The sequence below is a fragment of the Olea europaea genome, chromosome 23 (assembly GCF_002742605.1).
Source record: "Olea europaea var. sylvestris chromosome 23, O_europaea_v1, whole genome shotgun sequence".
NCBI lineage: Eukaryota > Viridiplantae > Streptophyta > Magnoliopsida > Lamiales > Oleaceae > Olea > Olea europaea.
The window spans coordinates 1827937-1835812 of NC_036259.1; the positions used below are offsets into that span (position 1 = coordinate 1827937).

The 7876-nt window shown below is 33.8% G+C and overlaps 1 pseudogene; it reads right to left on the bottom strand.

The window, feature by feature from the left end:
• Positions 1-2606: 2606 nt before the first annotated feature.
• LOC111371914 overlaps positions 2607-7876 on the bottom strand; it is a 9769-nt pseudogene continuing 4499 nt past the window's right edge.

Consider the following 7876-nt stretch of genomic DNA (forward strand, 5'->3'; position numbering starts at 1 on the left):
GGTGTCGTGGCACCCACACTTTGGTTCTTCTTGATTTCTTAAGTTTTGGTATCATCCGTCCCCTCTTAGCTTTGTCTATTTTGGCCCCCTGTTTCTCAACTTTTTTTTTATCCATGCCACTAACTTCAATTTAATGATTTTTCTTCTTATTTTTCGCCCTCTCGAGACACCTATAAAACAACATTAATACACACATTAAAAATGTTCTATACTAGTGAATTCTAGCTTAAAATCAAGTTAAAATTTGCATAAACTCGTGAGTAAAACACACTCGTCATCAACCCAATGACTATCTTTATCTTCCTCTTGCTACTTAAAATATAAACCATGGAATTCCTAGAGAGCTCATCGAATGCTTTAATAGATCAGAAGGCCAAGGTTTTCTACCTAGTCTCTGGCTTTCCTCTTGAACATCGAGGAAAAAGATCGGCATATCACTGCGTCAATGGTTGCATAGAGTCTCATGAGATTAATGAAGGTCCACAAGTGGTCGAACAGATTTGTGATTCCATCGTACGCCTCTATCATAGGCTGTTTAAAGCATTTAGGTCGCCATGATCTTGGGCGCAAATGGGCCTTCTTCCAGAATCATTTGCCTACGTCTATCCTTTCTCTTGGATAGTACGTCATTTATCTTTTGGGTCATCATTTTTTCCATCCTTGGTTCCAAGTCTACCATAGGCCATAGGAGCTGTGGAACCGCGACGGCTAGAGCCTCCAAATCTCTTGTTATTGGCTGAATGATGGATGAGACAACCGCAGATGTATCTTAAGGTGGTTGTTACCATTTGACTTCCGTTGGGTTGAGCGATAGGATGATGGCTCCCTCCAACCGACTTTGTAGGAGGGTTATCATTGCTGCCAATAGAGCCTCCAAAGTATTGAATTGGCTTTGCGTCACATACTGCAGCAGCATGGATCATGACCCCTTGTGACTGACTCCAACTCTATCTCCATTGTATCCCTGCCTAAGCACGTGTCAGTCTTCATTCTTCTTGACATAGCTTTTTTGTTCAGTGAATGTTTGCCACAAACGGCGCCAATGAAATAGTTATGAAACAAACCTCCATGTCCTTCTAGCTGTGCAAGGTGTTACTATTACTTCGATGAACAATTTTACCTATAAAATGAGGTTGGTGCTTTCTCCTCCATTGTATCTCCGGTGTGAGAATTAGTATGGGATTTAAGAACATAGACCTAGGAAAAAAAGATAGAATGGGTTTTAGATTAAAAATTTTTTCCAAGATCCATACCTGTTTCACCTTAGGAGTATTTATAGGTGACTGGAGCGATGTAACTCCTAGGCAGTTATAGTACCACATGTTCTACATAGCCCTTTCCACTATCCCTACGTTCTGAGTGGAGGACATCCACCTATCCAGAATTAATTCCACCTAATTAAGTCGTGCCCTAACATAAGCAATAAGTTAATATGGCTATGTGTTCAAATAATCAAATCTGACAATCACAAGCTTTCAAATAAAAGCATATATTATGGTGTTTTCCAACATCTAACTAAATATGTACTCAATTCAAACAAATAAACATCATCATAGGCGGCAAGTCATTTAATGCTAACACGATACCTTTTTCTTCTGTTTACAGTTATACAGCTCGATCAGCAATTGAAAAATAAACATATATTGGTTCCAAGTATCTTAATACCTACTCACCCAAACTAAAATATTATATTGTCTCCAATGTATGAGCAAAAATAATCAAAGTAAAGATCAGAAACTCGTCGGCGTAGATGTGGCTAGGTAGAAGGATCAATCTGGTCCGACTAATAGATGTCATGACAATTGCCACTTTTTCTTGATGCTAAGCTTTAATTTGATGTTCTACGAATATAAAATAAATATCAGTGATAGCATATAAGGTTTAAATATTTGTAATGAATTCACACCAAAAGGTTCTTATATTCTAACTATTAGAAAACTATCTAACAGAGCGCTATTTCTGCAAAAAATCTATAGCTTGGAAGAAATACGTCTTTCAAAATAGTTTGGAGAATGAAATCTAGGTGAAACCATAAGAATGCATATCACTTCAATGTAAGCTCAATAAAATGCTACGATGTTAACGATAAGCCTCACTAAACATGTCTAAATAAAATGAACTCAATAAGTAGATATGTCTAAGTTACTAATGCAAGTCTTAAAGTACTACTTAAAATGTGTTCAAAACAAACAATTAAATGCATGAGTTCCTAAATTAATGCAATCCCTAAAACTAGGTATAATGCAATAGTTTAATTAAAAAAGCGAAAATGGATAGAAAATTGGGTTACCTTCCATTAAGCGCTCGATTTATAGTCTATAGCTTGACTTTTTGGGTGATGTTCTTAAGGTGGTTTAAATTGAAATATCTCACCCTTGCACTTCTTGCAATTTTTTGCCTCACATCCTCTTTAGCTCTCCAAACTATGAATTCTTCGTTCTTGTCTCTATCAACAATCCCTTCAAATTTTGGTTTTCGTTTCTGATAGTTTTTTGAATGGATAGTTCATCTTCATCAACACACTTATATTCATTAAGGTCTGATGGTTGTTTGGATGTATTACGTAATTTAGAAACTTGTTGTTGTTCATCCACTCTCAAGATTAGCTAGCATTTCTCCATAGCAATCAAGGTTCGACCTGATGTAAAAAATGATCGCCCCAAGATTATTGGAATATCCCTATCTTCTTCTATGTCTAGAACAATGAAGTCTACTGGAAATATCAATTTGCCAGCTTTGATGAGTATATCCTCAACCTTGCCTCTTGGATGTTTGATGTTTCTATCAGCTAGCTGCAATAACATCGTTGTTTCTTTTGCTTCTCTTAATCACATTTTCCTATATACATACAAAGGCATTAAATTAATACTTGCTCTTGTATCATATAAAGCATTAAAAGAACCAATTTCTCCGATTGAAATAGGTAAAGTAAAACTCTCTGGATCCTTGAGTTTGGAAGGTAGTTTCATTTGTAGTGTTGTACTACCCTCCTTTGTAAGTGCAACAGTTTCAAATTCTGGAAGCTTTCTCTTTCTTGATATCATGTCCTTCAAAAATTTTGCATAGCTTGGAATCTGCATTATTGTGTCTATGAACGGAATATTAATGTGGAGTTTATTTAGCACATCCAAAAACTCATCAAACTCTTTGTCTAGCTTATATTTCTTCAACCCTTGTGGGAATGGGAGCGGAGCTACATATTCTTTGACAGGATTTGCTGCTTGAGCTTGTGGATTGTCTGTATTCTCTTTCAAATTTTTCTCGATTGATTGTTCACACTTATCTTCTTGCTTCCCATCTATTGTATGCACTTTGTTCATAATTGTAACTAGTGTTTTGACTGTAATCTCAGGCAACTATACTCCATTCATTGTTATGATCGCTTTCACAGATGGATCCTTAATTTTTTCGTCCACTAACACACTTATGGCCATTACCTATTCTTTAGGATTAGTCTCAGTATTGCTTGGCAGTGTACCTGGTACTCTGCTTGATATAGCAAGTGTCATATATCCCATCTGAGTTTTTAGGTTCTTGATTGCAGCACTCTGATTTTAAAGGGTTGTCTCAGTTTTTCTCATGGATTGTTTGCCTCCCTACATTGCTTTGTTATTTTTTCATAAATTTGCTAAACATCTATTCTAGCGAAGTTCTCTTCTCAGGCAGCTGATACTGATAACTATGAGATGCAGTAGGATTTTGATTACTTCAAGAAAATTTTGGGTGCTTTGTCCAAACAGGGTTGTATGTATCAAAATGTGGTTATTTTGATGGTCCTGACCTTCTTGTACATATTCAATATGTTCAATATTTTGTGCAGAAATTAGACAATTTGTTGTAATGTGATCTATCTTAGATTCTTCACAACTATGCTGCTTGACCTGTACTGCATTGGTCGACTGTGTTATGCTTTCAACCTTATGAGCTAGATAATCAATTTTTGCAAATAACTCTGTATAAGTGTCTACCTCATATGCTCCTACTGCCTTTTTATGAATAACCGCTCCGAAGTCCACATGACTTTGGTAGTAGCCATTCTCTCAAACAACTCCAAGGCTTCATCAATTGACTTCGTGGATAAGGAGCCATTGGATGATGAGTCTATCATGCTTTGTGAGATGGAAGTAGACCTTCATAAAAATATTGGACTCAGAGACCTTTACTAATGCCATGATTAGGAAACATTTGAAACATATTCTTGAATCTATTCCAAGCCTCATCAAAGGATTTGATTTTTCCCTTCTGATATATGGACATATCATGTTTCAACTTTGGTATCTTTGATGGTAGAAAGAATGTGGTGCGTAATTTTTGAGCCAAGTCATTCCAAGTAGTGATACTTGCAATAGGTTGTGAATCTAACCATTCAAGCGCTCTACCCCATAGGGTATGTGGGAATAATCTCAATCATCTGAAACCTCTTGATATTTAAAGTGTTGATACATCTCCAAAAATCGAGAGACATGTGTGTGTGGATTTTTATCGGCCCTGCCATAGAATTGATATTCATTCTGAAACAACTGGATGACATTGGTCTTTAACTGAAAGTTTAGCTACACAAACGGAGGGTAAACGATGCTAGATAAACTTTGAATAATTTATGGAGTCAAAAAGTCTCCAACTAGCATTTCCCTTCATCGACCATTGCCCCTTCATTCACTTGAATAATCGGATTATTTTGTGTGTTGGCCATCTCTTGTTGTACTTCTCTTGCTCTCTCTGTCTACGGTAAGAAGTATGTTCGATTTTCGAATCAGCTTGTAATTGTACACCGTTTCCAAAATTTGACATAAAATGCCTGAAAGAGAAAATGGAAGTACTGAAATAACTTGATAAAGAAAATAAATAAGATAAAATTAAAAAGTTTGAATTAGTGTCAAGATAAATGAAATTAAACTTAAATACAATCCTCCACAAAGGTGCCAAAAACTTGTTCACAAAAATATCTTTCGAATTTTACCCACCACAAGTGTACGGTTCGTTAACTAGTAGTAAAATGGATTTTGAGTCAAAGTATCGTCCCACAAAGATTATACGAGTTTAAATTCAAATTATCTTCGCCTTAACCTAAACAAGAGAAATTGATGATTTTTCTAAGATTATATTGTAACCACTTAAATTATGGATGAATGCAGGACCTAAATTAATTAAAATTAATACAGGATTTAAATTAAATTAAAATTTTATATTAAAAAAATGACAATGAAAAACGTATTAGGACCCTAATCCCCTTTATCCTGTAATTTATAAATATGAAAACACGATTCAATTATGAAGGCTAATATTACTAATTTGTTTAACAATCTCTTTCTCAAGTAGAACTAAACATATTTTTGCATGTGACCAAATTAATTTCTATGAAAGATGCGAACATGTAAAAAACCATTAAAGATTTAGGAATACTTAAAGGTCACGTAAAACATAGTGTATATTTCTATCCCTTATCGGACTCTACAATAATTGACACAGTGTCTAACTTATTTTCCATCACTCAAGGGTAAGCCACAAAATTCATAAATTAGTGATCAAGTAATTGTACAGAAAATTAAATCCATGTTAATCATTCAATAATTGAAAACGTGTTTTTATGTCAAAATAAATAAAAGTTAAAAGTTTATAATACAAGGTTCTTTGCAAATTTTAGCACAAAATAATTTAGCCGAACATAATTTTGAGATTAAACAATGAAAGGATAAAAGACATCACCAAAAATCGACCAACCTTGAATTTATTTTCCAATTTTTTGGGCTTCGGCGTGTGTCTTTTCTTCCCAATTTTCGGCTGCCGTTTTGCATGTACCTATATTCAATTCAATTTCTCACCCTCCAAGCAGCCGCCCAATCTGTATTTGTGCCTTCTCCCTCCAGCCGCCGTTTCTAATGTATATGTCTCTCTCTCAAGCCGCCTCTTGGGGTTGTTTTCTGTTGGTGTATATATATACACCCTTGTTTGATCTTCAGTTTTTGAAAAAATAAATAAATATTCTTAAACAGTGTTTCGACATCATTTTAATCACACGTTCTTCAATAAAATAATATTATACGTAAATTTAAAAAATTTTCTTATTTTTTAACCACGCATTTCACATTATTAAACTATTTAAAAATACATTTTTATGACAAAAATGGGCCCGAACATATATATATCTGTTTTTAATTGCCCTAGGTTTTCCAATTGCAAGTGAATTTCAGCCTAAGTAAAAGTCATGCTAGGCCCATTTTGATGTACAATCTTCTTCAAGCCCTCAATTCTTCTAAAGTGTGGAATATTGTCTACAAACTTCCGTCCAATGGCTAATTTATCCTTCTTTATTTTCCAATTGCTTCAAATGAGTCTATCACTATAAATAAAAAAATAAAAAAATAAAAAAGAGTAGAAATTAATAATTTGACCTTATAAAATTTTAGTAGTATAGCTTAAATAAGTGCACAAAATGCACTTATCACCGATCCAAATCTAAAATCCCGTCGTTCTCCTTGCCAATTTTTTTCACTTTCAAATTAAAATTGTGCAAAAGCAATTATTATTACTATTATTTTTATTTTTTTTGTACAGAAGGACAAACAACTAATTAATACAGCAAACTCCAAATAGTTATTCTCATGCCAAAGCTATAACAAACTCTAACAAACAAAAGATTCGAATATGATACTAATGTTGTGCATTTATTTTAACGTGCAAAGCTATATATAAATAGTTTTCAATATTCAAGCTCTATCACGTTTGTGTTTAGATAGAATACGTGATATGGGGTAAAATTTTGATGATTTTCATAAGTTTGAACGATTTTCAATCTAATCCATCATGATATTAGATTCTCAACATATCACAGGCACAATTGTAAGATATTCGCCATCTAACAGAAATTGACATGATCAGAACAAATTTGAAACTCCAAACATCACCATGGTGGACTAGATAATCATTAAGAAATAAAATTTCATATCGAATAAAAACAAAAATATAGACTAATATATATAGATTTTGGCAACTCTTCTTAATAATGTTGAGTTTTTATGATAAAACCTTAAATCTTAATATGATATCAGAGTCTATTAAATTTCAACTGACAATTCAATCCAATAAAGGTCTAAACAACAAGTATATAAATTTCAAGAGCCACCATTTTGTAGGGGGACGTGTTAAAAGATAAAATCTCATATCGAAACAAAGATGAAAATATAAACCGATATATAAGAATTTGAGCTACTCTTCTTAATAAGACATCCTTTTAAAAATGGAACTCGAAGTCTTAATAAAATCAAGGGTAAACCTCAATAATAGACCTCAATCCTAACCCATATACGATATTGTATCTAGTAAAGCCAGCATCGAAGAACAGTTTTGCCCACTCTTTCTCAATTCTTTCTCTTCCATTAGCAAAAACCATCATGGACATATCGTAGAATAGCTGAGTTTCAATTCCTTCATGGTCTTCTTTCTTGTTTCCAATTATTATATCAATAATTATCACTTTTCCTTCATTCTCCTTACATGGGATTGCTCCTCTACATTTCTTCAATATTTTCACACAATCTTCATCGCTCCAATCGTGCAATATACACTGTTTGTTACAAACATCATGTCAAATGAGTAAATTTGATGGCAATACGGTTAATTAGTTCACTGTTAATAAAAAATTAAAAATAGTACTACCTTATAAGTTGGATTTGTAGCGTAAGCATGGAATTAATTTGTATTAACATGCGAGTTAGTATTTTGAATAGCCAATATTGTTTGAATTGTGATGCCAATTTTGGAATTACAACTCAAACAATTGGGCTATGATGAAACCGGGTTGAGGCCCAATTGATTGGATACTACACACATTGCTCGATAACACAATGAGGAGGCCCAAAACCCGAGCCCATATACA